Source organism: Lissotriton helveticus, chromosome 5_1, assembly GCF_964261635.1.
Source record: "Lissotriton helveticus chromosome 5_1, aLisHel1.1, whole genome shotgun sequence".
Taxonomy (NCBI): domain Eukaryota; kingdom Metazoa; phylum Chordata; class Amphibia; order Caudata; family Salamandridae; genus Lissotriton; species Lissotriton helveticus.
In genome coordinates this window covers 1,776,902,342-1,776,919,396 of record NC_136065.1, presented here as the reverse complement: position 1 = coordinate 1,776,919,396, position 17,055 = coordinate 1,776,902,342, and the positions used below count along the sequence as shown (strand labels likewise).

The following is a 17,055-nucleotide window of genomic DNA, read 5'->3' as shown; positions in this document are numbered from 1 at the left end:
ATGTGAATCGTTAAAGGCACAGTCCTGTACCTTACTCGAGAAGGACAAACAAACACATGGAAAAAGTTTACACAGGCAAAGAAGAGCAAAACTGGCCACTTTTACATCAGTGTTAAATTAAAGTTTTTGCCAGTTAGTACTACAACACAACTAAAGTACAACGCAATGGCTAGGTTGTGGGAGTACTAATTATAGTCGACGTTTCGATCCCTTTTTGCTCTGATTAAATGGGATCATCATCAGGACAACATTGAAAAACATTTGCCTGTTTGTTTTAACAATACGACCGCCTGTTGTGGAGGAAGAGGGAAAGAAGAAAGTCATAGCCAACGGCTAAATTAAAAAGTATCCTTTCAACAAGTCAAACAGTTCATCTACTTTGTACAACTTACAGTTATTCGGAATCGGCTTAACGTGTACTAGTAGGTGTATGAAGATTAGTGTGCCGGTATCGGGGGCTTCCATACTTAAGTGCATCAGTGAAAGGTGTCAACTGCTTTTGAACTTCATCATGCACCGTTACTCTTACTATTGATTCTGGGTGTCTCGAGTTTAAACAATGCTAATCGTCGTACAAAAGTCGTAAAAAAGGTCCGTGAGCATGCACCCGTGTCCATTCATACCGTGTCTGCGGGGAGATTGTCAAGTTACACTTACTCATAGATAAGTGGTTCTATAACGTTCCTCAGCTCTTGGTGGGAGCAAGGGTGATGTCAGTGCGGCTGGTTGCCGGCACAGTTTCCGAGGGTTTTGGCTTGGCTATGGTCCATAAGGGAAAAATAAGGTAAAATAAGGTGATCATTTAGCGTGCCTGGGCTTGTTCTTTAAACGTGCTATGTTTGATAATTAATTTTTACCTGCAAGCTGGCAGTTTGGGTTTACATGCAGGTCTGTGTTACTGAAGACGCTGCATCTATGGATTAGGGTAGAAATGGAGAAGCGCGTAAGTCAGCTGTGGGCTGCTGCGGTCAGGACCGCTCTTATTTATTAGGGTACTAATTCAAAGGCAGTTCTCTGGGTGAGCGCTTACCCGCGTGGCGTGTTGGCCACGATTCCGACGGGGTTCTAGCGAGCAGAGGGAACGGGGTCCTATATCCACATTTGATGTATAATAAGGCCGGTACCACAGAGGGGCCTGTTGATGGAAAGGGTAAATGGAACGAGTCAATAGTTGGCCGTCAGGTTAAGCCTCACGTTTGGCCTCTCTTTATCGACGGTACCGCATGGGATATGGCTTACCTTTGGGCTTCTGGTGCTCCGTGGTGATTTGGGGTTCAGTGGGGACGAAGGAACGATGTCCTGTCTGTCCGTTGCTGTGATAGCAGTTCCGCCGGGCGTTTCAACCGTGGTGCCTAAGGCAGCATGTTGATGGAAATAGAAAGGGGCCAGCTCATGGCGGCCATTATGGAGCTGGGATTCAGAAACAGTGGGGGCCATTTTGGAATGGGTCAGTTTTGACTTCGGCCATAGCGGTACTAGTTGGGCTGGGATTATTTACAAGTGATGGTGCTCGCGGTGGGGGAAGTGCTTACTAATTACATGCGTGCACAAGTGTAGGTGCATTTTGTGACAATAATTGTGCCGATTTGGAGATATATAAAACTTTTTCTTATAAACCTAAAAACAAAACTGGAATTCAGATTTTGCCAACCGGACCAAGGAGTATCAATTTTAAATAAACAGATTGGAAAATTCAATATTCGGAAACGGACAAAGTCTGTTGGCTTGTTTCCCGGGCCGGGAGCAAGTGAGTTCGTGTTAAAAATTATAATAAGGTGGTCCAGTCTTCTGCTCGATTCAGACCATTCCTTATTGTATCGAATTGGATCATTGTCTTTAGCTCCTCACGATTGAGTATTTGTTCAATGTCTCCGCCTCTGGCTGGTAGCTTGACCACTTTTAGTATTGTCCATTTTATATCATTCTCATTGTGTTCTGCTTCCTCGAAATGATCCACCAGAGGAGCGTTGGTTGTCTTGCATCTTAAACGGCTCCTGTGTTGGCCTATGCGCGTCTTGGTCTTTTGTGTGGTCTGGCCAATGTACAGTTTTGGACAGGGACATTGTATTGCGTAAATTACATTTGATGTATTACAATTAGAGAATGAGCGTCTTACAAATGTGGTGTCATTGTGAGTGAATTCTTTTCCCTCCACCGTGTATTCACAAACATTGCAACATCCACATTTAACATGGCCTATTACTGGCGGTAGGCCCCAGGCTGCCTCAAGTGTGGTTCCTCCTGATATTATTGGTAATGCTGCTCTGACTAGATGGTCCTTTAAGTTTTTACTCTTGCGGAATGCAAAAAGAGGTTTGTCAATGTGCACTGACCCTGCGTTAACTGTATGCCAATGTTTAATAATTGACTTTTTGATTTGATTAGAGACTGGAGAGAAAGTCGTGACGCATTCAATTCTTTCATTCTGATTCTTATCTTTTGGCGTCAGTAAGACTTCTCGTGGGCAATACCATGCTCGTTTGAGGGCCTGTTTGACTATTTTCTTGGGGTAGCCTCGATCTTTTAATTTATTTGAGAGAACAGCCGCCTCTCTGAAATAATCAGTTTTGTAGGAGCAGTTTCGTCTGATCCTGAGAAACTGTGAGTATGGTAGGGAGTCTCTCAGAGCCCTAGGGTGATTACTTCTGTAATCTAGAAGCGTGTTCCGCTCTGTTGGTTTCCTGAAGAGTTTGGTAAGGAGTTCACCTTCTGAATGGTAGATGGTGAGATCCAGGAAGGATATAGAGGATTTATCATGGCTTAGGGTAAATGTGAGCCCACAACAGTTGTTATTAAGCCAATGTAGGAAACTGTTTAGTGTTTCAATGGTCTGGTTCCAAATTAGAAAAATATCGTCTATATACCGCCTCCACATTTTGATACCCGTGACGAAGGGATTGGATGGTGTAAGTATTGAGCCCACTTCTAATTGGTCCATAAACAATATAGCCAGGTTGGGGGCAAAAATAGCCCCCATGGATGTCCCCTTAATCTGCTGGTAATATGTGTTATCAAAGAGAAAGAAATTTCTCGTCAAACACAATTCGAGTAGTTGAAGAATAAACAAAGTGGGCACTCTGTGTGGGCCTGGGCGAGTGTCTAGAATTTTCTGAATGACCAATAGTGCTGCCGTTTGTGGAATGTTTGTGTACAGTGATTCCACATCTAATGTACACAGTGTTTCCAGTAAGGGGTCATATTCGAGATGTTCCACCAGATTTATCATCGACATGCTATCTCTCACATAGTATTATAAGTGCAGTTGGATAAATAGACTTGCATGGAATCTATCTCTTTGCTAGATCGTGAGAAGACATGGCTCACCTCCCAAATGGTGACTTTTTATACAATTTCAGGCAGAGAAATCTTACAGTCACTGTGGTTCGGTCAAGAGTTACATCACTTAACACAGTAGTAAAATAGAAAACACATCACATGGTAAAGTGACTGCTACTCTACACCTAGACTAAAGCTGTATTATGCTATCAAGGCTATCAAGGGAAAACAATAAAACAATACCACATTGAAAATATAAACAGCACCTCCATTCCACCTAAGCAAGTGTCCTTCATCTGTATACCGTTGTTAATCTGTTCTCTCTAGAAACATCATGAACAAGAAAGAATATATTTTAAGAATGTGACTAGACAAGATGGTAGCGCTAACTACATTTCGTACGATTTATTAAGAAATGAAGGTCATATTTGAGCCCTTTGGTACACAGACAGGGAGGGGGGGAAGACGAGTTAATATCAAGCATTGTGCCTCACACGCATGACAAATGTGCAGTTTGAAAACACAACTAGGCCAAGCTCACAATAACTTAATACACTTCATTATTAAACACAGTATGAACACTGTATTATTGTATCATTATTCTTTATTAAAAGCACATTTATTAATTGTGGATATTCTTTATTAAAAGCACATTTATTAATTGTGGAATCGGCTAATAAATGACTGATTCGTAAATGGTGAAATCGATCTGTTTCCACTAATAGCGTGGCAGGCAGAGGTTGTTGTTGCGGCAGAGGGCCTAATATTTAAAGGGAAGTGTACTTATGCCAGTTTAGTGTGCATAGATCTCGAAGTTCTACATTACTCATTAGAGAGGTCGGCCAGTTCTGCAGGACATCATTTGTGTATAAGGATATTTTGTCCTTTATTCCGTTTGGCCAGTGGAAGCCATCAAACTACACATCCCTCCCGATCCACTCCGCCAATGACTCGATAACTTGGGCGAATCCACTACTCTGCTACAGCTCATCAGGTATACGAAGCTCTATGTAATTGCAATTACAATAAAACATTGATTAACCTTTTTTTTTTAAATTACGAAATGGAGTAATAACCCTACCACAGAATGTGATAGGGTTATTATAATGTGTAATTTGCATTTTCTTGCCTCATAATTTTGTCAACCACATTGCATAATAATGCATTCCTAAACTTTTGGCAGCCTAGCTCACAGGCTCTCAATGGCAGCTAAGCTCCAGCAGAACTGAAAAAACCCAGCAAAGCCTACTCAAGATACACGTCTTCTAATTTCTACCTTTTCTACAAAAGAGGAGTGTAAAAAAACATAAAAATCTCTAGTCTGCAGAACAAACATACATAGTGTTTAGGGGAGCTTGGGGCCTGCAATGCCTTAAAGGGGGGAATTTACTGGCTGACAAATTGAAACAGTAACAAGTTTCAACTGCTTTTTAGGTCGAGACCTGCGTAGGCTGCGCTTGCGCAGTCGCAGGGAGAGATCTTATGTTTACAGTTTGGGGGCTTGAACCCGCCCCTCTTCTCCATTGGCTGGCTTCCTAAATGGGGGCCAGCCATTGGAGGAGAGGGGCGTCACTCAGTTCAAGCCCCGTCTTTGTGGGATTCGGGGTGTGTTTTTAACTTTCTTTTTGTTTTCTTTCTCTCCTCTTCCCATTGGCTGGAATTTTACCTTCCAGCCAATGGGAAGAGGAGAGAACGAAAACCACGCCCCGAATCCGAAAATGACGGGGCTTTCTCCTAGGCATTCCTGCTAATGCCTCGGAGAAAGATGGTGGTGTTTTGGTGCTTTTCGCACTCCACACACAGCACCGGTACCAGAACATCATGACCAAGCATCTTGCGAATAGAAAAAGAGTTTGCAACTCGGCAGATTTTAAGGAATGGCTGAAACGGTGCCCCTTTATTTAATACTCGCGGCAACTGCACCCCACAGCCCCAGAGAGGAGCTATAAAAACCCCGCACTCAGTAGTGAGGAGTAGCGCTTACCTCGGCAGGACGCAGGTCGAGACGCTTCGGTCATTGTGCGGGGCCAGGGGTAATGCGGCCGGTGACGCCAGCAGGGCCGAAATAAAGGGAATGTGGTAGGCCGAGATAAGTGACTCTTTCGGCACAGGTTGCCTAGCTCTAGCGGCCCCACCCTCTGCGTAAAGAGCAGTGGGTGAAAGGCTGCAGGGGAGTTTAAACACGAAGACTAGCAACAGGCCCCACCCTGCCCCCACCCCTGGAAGCCAAAAGATGGAGACACTGCGTCCTACGCAAAGAAACCGGGCAGCAGGGGCTGGAGCAGGAACCGAACCTGCCTCCAAAGGAAGCAGCTGATTCGCAGCCTGCTGCTTGCCAGAGAGAGGCCCGAACATGCCAATTCAACACATTATTTTTGACAAGCTCAAGCAAACGTTCTCCGTCATAAAATGCCACCACATGCAACATGCGTAACTTCCACCAACCTCTATGTCACGCGTGGCACCATAAATCCCCTCTGGTTTTCACATAACAAAATGTTGCACTCTGGGACTTGTAGTGTGGGTTTTACAATGTTGTGGTAGGTGCTCTGCTCACAAATCCCGGCATGCAAGGTCTAAAGGTGTTGAACGTGACACAGGACCCTTTGTGCGCTGTGAAAAGGAAGCTACGATTTACCCCCCTGCAGTCAAACTCTTCACACAGTCCTTGTTTTTCTTGCCCTCTGTTCTCTCGTTTTTCTTGCCCTCTGTTCCCTCGTTTTTCTTGTTTTTTTCTTTTCTCAAGTTGTGCTGTAAATTGCCGAAATCTTTTTCCCTTTTTAAGAGCGACCCGAACTTAACCGGAAAGAATCAAAAAGACTCAGTAACCGACATGTGCCAGAAATAGCCGAAGTGGGCCGAGGTCTCGAAAGTTGCTGAAGTGTGTGTGTGTGTGGGGGGGGTGGGGGGGGGCATGTTGGGGAGGCTGGGAGGTGGCCGTGGTACCAACAGGAGCATGTGCTCGAGCTGCAGGGCAGTACACGGGCCAGGTCGCACGCCGGCGGTGGAGGGCGGAGCGCGCGGACACCTGTGAGAGCGGCGTGCAGAGACCGGCAGTGACGGCCGTGGTGAGAGGGAGGCGGCACCGCCATGAGGGACTGAATCAGGGCCCGTATTGCAACCCCTGCACCGGAGACCCGCTCAGGGTCCACCGCAAACATGACGTCTGCTAGAACTCCGCTGGCCACCGTGAGCAAGAAGGTTACCCCCGAGCAGGTGAGCTGGGAGCGAGATTGACTTCCGGGCAGGAAAGGGTGCACCTTCCGACCTGCCCCCTCCCCCTGGTGCTCTCTGCCTCTTTCTGTACCTCAGTCCCGAGGAACCTTATGGTTGTTAGTCCCCCTTCAAATCCCGGGCTTCGACCAGTCCTGTATCATAATGTAAATCTATTATGTTGACATAGGTTATGGGTGTTATTGTCCATTCCACCCACCATTCTGTTTGGTTTTACTTCGTAGCTTACATCCTCATTTGTTAACCTCCATTTACACTATATTTTAAATGCGAAACCTCTTTAAACATGTTTCTCGTCAGCCAACCTTTATGTATTTTTCCTTTTGAGAACCATCTCGTGTTTCTTTCTCATCAGTCACCACTAGTGGAGAGATACCATTACGCCAGAAACAAATACCACACAGCCTGCATGAAAGCGCGAGCCTTGTATGTCTCCAACACCATTATGGTAGCAACAAACAGACCTAAAACTCTGTTTAATACGGTCAAGGAACTTGCAGGTGCACAAACTACAGCTACTGCTTCTCCGCTTAACGAACGACAATGTCAGGATCTTGCCGTATTCTTCTCGGACAAAATCGACAATCAGTGATATCAAAAGCAACAACAATGACTCCACCTCGCAGGCTGACACAGACACAAACTATGTCCCCACAGTTAAATATAACCTGGAACACTGGCCTCTTATTACAATAGACACATTGAAGGCCATCTTTAAGACCATTAAATCTGGCTCCCCCGTGACCCCATCCCCATCAAAGTTCTAAAACAACTGGATGTCTCCTTCCTTGAAGTCATCGTTGACAAGGTAAATTCCTCCTTGGAATTGTCCACAGTTCCCGCACTCTGGAAACACGCCACGATAAGCCAATTGCTGAAGAAGCCCACAGCAAACCCTGAAGTATTGGCAAACTACAGACCTATATCCCTGCTCCCTGTCTTTTCGAAATTACTGGAAAGACACATCCATTCGGTCTTAACCCACTTTTCCGAAGAAAATTCCCTCCTCCATCCGTCTCAATCAGGATTCCGTGCAGGTTTCTCCACAGAAACTACGCTGCTGGGAGTCACCGAAAACATCCGGAAACTCCTCGATGATGGTCCAACGGTTGCTCTCATTCTTTTAGACTTGAGCGCGGCCTTTGACACCATATCACATGAAAAACTCATACTCACATTAAGAAAAAATGGAATCTGTGGCATGGCTCTTGATTGGATCAGGTCTTTTCTGACACAACGAACGTTCCAAATTACATCCTCCTCAGCATGCTCCGAAACATTTAGTGCCCCATATGGAGTGCCCCAGGGATCCATTCTGAGCCCTCTGTTTTTTAATCTTTATCTCAGACCTCTGGCCGACCTCGCGGACAAATCAGGACTTACCCTCATGACCTACGCCGATGACTCACAGATCATCTTCTCCCTGTCTGAATCCAGTCCATCATCCCCGTCTCTCCTTAAACATGGTCTCCAAAACATCTTCAGCTGGATGACTAGAAACCAGATTAAGCTCAATGGAGAAAAAACGGAGATTCTCCTCCGTGGGAAACAACACAACTCCTCCCACTGGCCTTCCCAGATGGGAAATCTTCCAACCCCAGCCACCCAGGTACGCAACCTGGGGGTCATCGTGGATAGCTCCCTCTCCATGTCGGCCTTTGTTTTACCATCATGAAGTGGTTGAGGAAAATCCTCTGGATGTTGCCCATTTCCACCCAAAAAAACGTAATCAATGCCCTCATTACATCCCGGCTTGACTACGGTAACATCTTGTACCTAGGTTCAAATAAAGCCGTCGTACGGCGGCTGCAGCCTGTCCAGAACTCAGCTGTCAGGCTGCTGTGCAGAATTCCTAAAAACACCAGGGTCTCGAACTACCGACGCAAACTGTATTGGCTCAGGGTAGAAAACCGAATTAGATTTAAAGCCATGAACTATATGTTCAGAATAAAAGCGGGTACTGCACCCAGATACCTACTTGCATTAGCCCATCCCTACTCTCCCAAACGCAGCCTTAGGTCACAATCAGCGGCCATTTTCTGCGTGCCCAGGTTCAAACTTGCAAGAATGGGAGGCAGATCCTTTGCTCATCTAGGTCCAACCCTTTGGAACGCACTCCCTCCTTATATTCGTAAGGAGGAAAACCACACTAGATTCAGAAAGAACATCAAAACCTGGTTGTTCGAGCAATAATCTGAACAACCCCGCAAACCCTTGTGACTTTCTGTGCTGTGTCTCGGCGACGGGAAACCCTTTTTGGGTAGCTGTTGCGCCTTTCAAGTTTAAAAAATAAAATAAAATAATAGTGGTGTACCTACCTGCCTCTTCAGACCTCCTCCCTTGACAGTGGTGTCACTATTTGCGTATTTTAGGATGGTACGAACTGAATCACAGATAAACAGTGTGTGTGTGTGTGTGGGGGGCTCTGTGTGTGTGGGGGGGCTCGTTGTGTGTGGGGGGGCTATGTGTGTGTGTGGGGCTCTGTGTGTGTGCAGCTCTGCCAAGTATCACGCTTCAGACGTGACTCTGACGCATTTCAGTGTGGTGGTCCGCATCACCGCACTGAAATGCACTGTCACGCATTATGGCGCCTCTCAGCTGTGAAGACGGAGCACTTATAATCCACCAATAACGAAATCTGCAGTGGTAGCGCGATGTGCGCTGCTCCGGCAGGCTTGGGGGCTAGTGCGTCTGCCCAGGTTGTGGTATCGCGAGGTATGACGTCAGGAGAAGAGTCACTGTCAGTGCCTGCTATTGTAAGACTCAATTTAATAGGGTGGGGCGGCTGGCGCGAGAGGGCAGAATTTCGACAGTAAAATAGCTGGGCTGCTCAGCAGCTGTGTCCGTGGGATTTTGGTAGTGCAGCTGCGCATGCTGCTAAGTGCTTACACCACGTTGCGGCGGCATACCAGATACACTGGGCGGCCTGCAAGCACCCTCTGAGGCTCACCTGACGCCGGGCGATGGTGGTGGATGATTCACTCGCCGTTGTGAGCCTCCTGCTCACCCGTGAGAAACCTGTAATGCTGAGTAAGTACAATTATTACACTTTTTAGCTAACTAAATTAATGTAGGAGCTGAAACTGAAGGTTTTAAACAATTGAAATATACACGAAGAGGCTAGAGTTAATTTTACAGATCAGACCTGCCCCGCCCGGCCTATCTCCGTCAGTCTACTCTGGGCATGGATTGATCCATCAAGCGGTGCCTTGCCTGCAATTTTCCTGCGACGTGTGATGTTGCTGGCCATTATGGGGTGCCCCTTTGATGGCCAGCAACGTCACGCACTTCGCAGATTGCCCCCAGATAAACAGAATGGTAGGCGGCAGCTTTGTTTCTCATCCAGGGGATACTCATCAATAGTCATAAACTATGAATAATCCCCGCCCATGTGCGGGATCCCAGAGCATATAGAAAATACATATAAATATATATGTATATATATGTGAAAACATATATTTGCAGCCTAAACATCTCACAACTGGCATAACTGCCGCAAAATTACAGAAATTAGCATAAACACAGTAGTACTCTCACAACCCCTAAGGAAGAGAAAGAGAGCAGTAAACATTTGCACACAACAATGCTTTATTGCCATAGGAAAAACCTGTAATTGCAGGCATTTGCCTTTAAGGCATTAGAGTAGGGGTACCGTGCCTTTAAGACCTGAAGGCGACCCCCTGCTCCCATGGTGTACCACAGGTGGCAGTTGGGTTAGTTCTTTTTTCTGGCTCCTTCTGTGAGGATCCTGGAGCTTGAGCTCTTCAGTTTTTGACTGAAATTATTGTTTTTTGTGAGGTTTGTGAGGTTTTCTCAGAAAATTCGACATTTTCTGGTTTGTTAAGGCTTCTGCTTTATTTTTTGTGGTGATTCACAAAAAAAATTCCTGTCAGAATGCCCCCTCTTGTGACAAGAAGATGGCTCTGGCTGACCCACACTCTGTGTGCATCGTGTGCCTTCCAGCTTCACACGACCCTGACCAATGCCATCACTGTCAGAAGTTCCCTAGGAGAACTCTTCGCGATAGAGAGCGCATCAGACTTCATGCTCTCTTGGAGAAAGACAAAAGTCATCAGATGGGTGGAGATGGAGGCCCCAGACCGTCTTCTTAAAGCAAGCATCCTCAAAAACGGCGATGTTCTACATCTCCTGCCTCCAGAAAAAGGAAGGAAGGAAGAAAATCCCAGTCGCCGTCGAAGTCGCCGTCGAAGAGACCCAGGCGCTCTTCTGGATCATCATCATGACGTCGAAGGTCTCCATCGCAGCCAAGCAAGTCGACGTCAAGACGCCACACTTCGGGCTCGAATATGTGGCTGCTGCTGTTTCAAAGTCTACGTCGACGTCGAGGCTTCCGTCGACGTCGAGACACTTTACGCCACCCCGGACGGGGTCAGCGTCGAGAGTCATGACAGCTCCCTCATTGCCGCCGGCTGGCGTGCCGCCATCGAGAGGATCGTCTAGATCCCACCACTCGACGTCGAGGAGGTCGACTCCAAGGCGACATCGAGAGCAATCTCCTTCGCCACGACGTCGAAGGTCGCCGTCGACACGACGTCGAAAAAGGTCGTCGACACGACGACATGAGGGTTCACCTTCCACTCGATGTCCAGGAAGATCGACGTCGAGGTCACCGACTCGACGCCGAAGATCGCAGTTGAGGTCGCTGGGGCATGGACGATCGAACACCTGGATTGAATATCGTGGAGATCTTGCCAGAAGCGTCCCCCAGATCTACGCACAGATCATGAAGTGTGTCTTCTCACCGTCCTTAGGGAGCTGGTTCTGGCGGTCGCAGCTCGGATTACTCCCGCACGTACTCTCCATCTGCTCCGAGGACAAGTACTCCGGTCAGGCCTGAGAAGACTCCTCCACCAAGGCCATGCCCTACACCCAGACCGAGATCTCCCACCAGATCACGCTCTCTGGTACGGCCAGGACGCCTGCTAAGCCAAGACGTTCTCTCAGACCGAGATCTCATTCTAGACATCGGTCTAGATCCAGGGGTCGGCACAGCCATCGAGACAGGTCTCATCACAGAGGACACACCAGGTCTCCGACCTGGTCCTATTCCACGAGGTCGATGGTCCGGGACCACTCTCCGACCTTCTCCTCTACTCCTCCGTTAAGAGTCTCGCCTATTGATGACATTGCAACCTTTACAGATGTGCTGGGTAGGGGAGCAAAGAAATTGAACATCTTGTTGCATACTCCTGTGGTCCCAACATCTATTATTTTCGACACACTTCATCATCGCACAGCGCCTAGACCGCTGTCGCCTCTGGTTCCCGGCTTCCTTGAACCTGCGATGGCGACCTTCCTCACGCCTGCAGTGGTATGTTCTGTTCCATCAAGACTTGCCAAGAAGTATAAGGCTCCCGCAGAGGACCCCTTATTCCTCAGATTGGACCCCCCGGCTGACTCAGTGATCGAGGCGGCTGCCATGAAGTCTCATTCAGCCTCTACTTCTTCTTCGGTGCCCCCAGAGAAGGACAGCAAAGTGATGGATTCTTTTGGCAGAAAAGTATGCAGCACCTCTGCTTCTTATATGAAGGTGGCCAGTGCTTCTGCTCTACTGAGGAGGTACGACAGGTCCCTCTGGGACTCCCTTACTCGCTTCACAGAGAAGCTCCCGTAAGAAGATAGACAGGATTTTGTCGAAATCCTACTGGAGGGAGGACTTGTTGCCAACCAGGTCACCAGTGCCGCGGCAGACGCCTCTAACCTCGCGGCCCATGGCTACTCCCATGGAATCTGCTCTCGTCGTTAGGCGTGGCTCCGCCTCACGGGCCTGAAATCAGATGCCCAGAAAAAGATTTAGAATCTCCCTTTCAATGGTTCTTCTCTTTTTGGTCCACACGCCGATGATGAAATGACCAAAATGAAATCCGAAATGGACACTGTGAAGGCTGTGGGCTTGAAGAAGCACAAGGAATTTAAAAAGGAAATGAGAAGCAAGATGGCGGCTGCTACCGCAGCCGAGTGAGAGCTGTGCTGTGCATCTACCCACTGCTGACCAACCTTTTGCTGTTCTGTTTTGCTGTTCTGCTGTTCTTCCCCTGATATTGCTTTTCTGCTGGCTCCTCTGCTGTTGACGGTCTGGGGGCTGGAGCTGTGAGGAGGAAAGCGTGAGGAGGAAAGCGGCGAAGGCTCTGAGGGTTCTGTTCCTCCTGGAGCGGTCCGGTCAGCGGGACGTGAGGCGGGAAGGCGGAGTAGCCTGACGCCGTATGGAGTGCTGACGGTGACGGTAGCGTTCTGAGGTCTGCGGCGCGAGGGCTTTGCTTCTCCTGGAGCAGTCTGGTCAGCGGGATAAGAAGCGGGAAGGCGGAGTAGCCTGACGCTGTACGGAGTGTTGACGGAGGTGTTCTGCGGTCAGAGGCGCGAGTACGGGAGCAGCTGGGGAGTGAGCTTCTGGGGAGGAACCTGATGTTTTGAAATTTGACGAGCGGTATCCCTGAAAGCTGTGGCAAAGTTTATTTCTTATACAAGTCTATATTACAAACGTTTCAACGCTTTAAGATACGGAGCACTATGAGGTGAGCAACACAGTGCGGAGGAGCTGTTTGTTTCTGGATGGTTGTACTGGGGCTGTTTTTTACACGATTGACTTGGTTTATGGGTAGTGAGAACATTAAAAGACAGTATATAACCAGCGCTACAGTGTTGCAGTATTGCAGTATTGTGAAACATCGTGACCAAGCTCGGACCAGTCTCCATTCTGGGCTGTTTGTGATAGGGAAAACTCGCAGAGGAGGAAGCGCTCTAACCCACGGGCATTGGCAGCAGACAAAGAGAATTGCTAAGTGGCTGAAAAATCCCTCTGATCTTCAATTTTGTGCTTTGACTTAACCAATATCAGCTGGAGAGAGCTGTCTATCAGTGGAAGTGGAAGGGGAAACTATAGCTGGGAACCCCCCCACCCCTTGACGACGATTTTTTTCTCCGACCTTATTATCAAGTATGGCTCCTTAAGGCAAGGGAGCTAAAGCAGCGGCCATAGCTAATAGTGCTAACAATGCTAATACTGCTAATAGTGCTACAACTACACTTGCAGAACCTAGTTTAAGTAGCACAACTATTTCTGTGGCCCGGGTTGACTCTCATGGGAATGTAAAAGAACTAATAGTGCCTGATTTATTTAAGAAAAAGAATGCCAGTGTGTTATCTAAGAGCAGTACTCAGCCACCTGTTACGTCTAGCTCTGATGACCCCTCAGGAGCTGTCTCTAAACATCGGAGTGAGGTACCGAATCCTGCACAAACTCCCCTAAATGCAGCATTATCCATAACCGGAGAGGGGGGACCCTCCCTCCCCCATGAAAAGGACATTGAGGATGACTTAACCGATCTCTGCCAGGCGGTGGGGGAAGTCAGAGTCTCTCCACGGGCTAGTGAAGGGGGCGTTTCCATTCAGCAAAAAACTGTAAAAGAAAGGGAAGTGTCAAACACCGCTGCAACTGATGCAGAGTCCGTTGGCTCAGGGGGACTATTCTTCTCTATGTCCGATGTATCAATAGGGTCTGAAGGGGAGACTGGTGATGGTATTGACAATGAGAGGCTCTCACTTACAAGGGATTGGGCAGATGATGCTAACCAATTTTTGGAAGATGACCGTATAATATCCGAGTCTCTAATTAGTGAGGGAGCTCCCAACACAGTTCGGAAGATTTCAGACTTACAGAATCCTCTCGCAAGCGATTGCACAAATATGATAGATCAACCGCAGTGGGAAGGAGCAGATGCAGCACCGGAGAACCAGGGGGAGCTGCCAGATTCTATGCAAAATGAAGAGGAAATCACGTTGAAATCTATCTATAATCTACAAACTTCTATGTACAAAATCATCATGGCCCACAGAGAGGAGACTAAGGCGGAGGGGCTTCGTACTCAGGGAGCTTTTCGCAAGTTGCAAAATGTTGTTCGCAGACTAGCTAAATCCAGCAATGAAACTACTACGAGAGTACAGGAAGCTGAAGTCCGGATTTCTGCTGTAGAAGATGAACTTTCCACCCAGAAAACTTCAATAAATGACTTGGAAAACACTAGACATGATATTGACTGGAAATTGACTGATTTAGAGAACCGTGCACGTCGTAATAACTTGCGCATATTAGGGATAGCTGAACAGTCAGAGGGGAGAGTTGTACGGCGCTTTATCGTTGATTTGTTTTCAGCTGCCTTCCCAGATCTTAAAGGCTGGGACTGGGATAAAGAAGTTATAAGAGCACATCGATTTCCTTTTACCCAAAAACGAGATCAGGGGAGGAAGGAGTGAAGCCAAGAGCTATCCTTATATGTCTGCATAATTACTTACTCAGAGAAATCCTGTACGATTTAGCTAGGCCGACAAAAACTAGAAAAGCTCTGGGGCATGAATTTTTCATGCAACCAGATTTCTGCCAGGCGACTGTGCAACAACGCTGGAGGTTGAAGCAATTAATGTCACCTATTCAAACAAAAGGGGAGCAGGTCTTTTTACTGAACCCAGCAAAACTTAAGGTTTTGTATAAGAGGGAAACCTTCTTTTTTATTTCAGAGGTTAAAGCGCAACAATTTATAGATCCAATGTAGTAGAAAATAACTAAAATTCTTTTTGCACTTTTCCTCTTTTTTCTTTTTCTCTTTTTTTTTTCTTCTTCTTTTTTCCCCTAAAGTCTGAGTTACACAGGTGCAAGGTGAATTTTGGGTTTGGTCAGCATGGGTAGAGCCACACAACTCATTATCACTTTCCATCAATGAGGACATTAGTCCTTACGCTTCTGTTGGGTGGGTTTCGGGAGGGGGGTGGAGGGGAGGGGAGGGAGGGAAGGGTGGTACGCTGGGGGAAAGGAAATACAGTTGATGGCCATTTTTCGACAATCAAGACTCAAGATCTGTTTGTGTTGATGGTGCTGATGTTGCTTTGTTATTGTACTTTTTTCTGATTACAGACAGGATTAATATCAGTATTGCAACTACATTAGAAAATGGGTAAAATATCGATGTGTTCACTGAATGTCTGTGGCCTTAACGATAGAAGAAAAAGCGGTATAATGGCTCAGATGCTGAAAGCTATGCGGATGGATGTAATCTGTATACAAGAAACGCACATATCTTGGAAAAATAGAGGATGGCTTAAGGATCTCGGATTAGAGGTAGTGGGGTGCTCTCGACAAAGCTCTAATATAAGGGGTGTGGCTATCTTGAAAAGGCATGGACTGGGGGAGGTTAAAACAACTAAATAAGATCTATTGGGGCGATGGGTAATATCTGAATTAAAACTTGGGGATGTCACTATTGCTATTTGCTCTGTCTACGCGTCAAATGTTGACGATCCAACAGCCCTGCATCAATTAAGTGTGGAATTAGCCTTATGGTCACCTTTGTTAATACTATGTGGGGACTTCAATTTGCATCTGGATGAAACATTTGACATATGTGGTAATATCCCGTACGTAGACAGGAAAAAAAATTTGTATAAGGCAGTTAAAGGAATTGTTCAGGAATTTCGACTCTTTGATGTGGGACATATAAGATCTAGTGGAATACCCGGGTCCACTTTTTTTTCCGCCCCACATCAGAAGCATTTTATGTTGGATTATTTTTTTGTTGCCATGAGGTTATTTAATGCTTTTTCAAATATAGGGTATAAGGTCCTCCCTCAGGTGATCTCTGATCACAACCCCATTACTCTTAGTTTTGAATTGAACCTCTCACAAAGTCCGAAGACCTGGTCTTTTGATCGTAAACTTCTTTTCGACCAAGCCTACATTGAACGTATGTCCATATGGATTTTGGAATTTTTTTGCAAATAACAGGGGAACTGACTCTCCAGAGATAGTTTGGGACGCGTTCAAATGTGGGGTTCGGGGTGAGACTCTATTCATTAAAAAAACAAAGGGACGGTAGGAAGAAGGAGGAAGAAGAGATGAGTAAGCTGAGACTTTTGGAGATACAACTTATGCAGGCCTGCAATCAGGGTGTGGGTACGGATAGTATCCTTAAGGAATTACTGGCCCAGAAGGTGAAAATACATCGGGGATTTGCTGCAAAGCTTGCTCAACAACTCGCTGCATTTCGATCGGAGGTATACGAAGTAGGAGAAAACTCAGGGAAACATTTGGCTAAAAGGGCAAGGCAGAAGGCTGCTTTTTCCAGTATAGATAAAATAAATAATACTGCAGGGACTACTGTTAATAATACCACCGATATACTGGAGGTGTTTTGTGAATTTTATTCTAGATTATACACTGAGGACGCGGTGTGTGATTCAGGGGACAGGATAAGTCAATTTACCGACTCTGCTGTAATTGGTATTTTAACAACAGAGGAAAGGGAGAAGATGGATTTACCTATTACTTGGGAAGAAATCGAGCTATCGATTCTGTCCTTAGCATCAGGCAAAGCGGCGGGCCCTGATGCAATCCCTTTGGAGTTTTTCAAATTTTTTCGCCTCACTTTGAAACCTGAATTAGTTTCTTTATTTCTAGCAGCACAACAGGGCACTGCTCCCATGTCCTGGCACAAATCAATAGTCACTGTATTCTTAAAGAAGGGCAAACCTCCTCTT

General features: G+C 46.6%; 1 protein-coding gene across 7 annotated transcripts in view; it reads left to right on the top strand.

Annotated features, from left to right (window-relative positions):
* The window catches only part of MAP3K3 (mitogen-activated protein kinase kinase kinase 3), a 2,022,699-nt gene that overhangs the window by 1,107,955 nt on the left and 897,689 nt on the right, over positions 1-17,055 (top strand). The gene's annotated exons all lie outside the window — the stretch shown is intronic.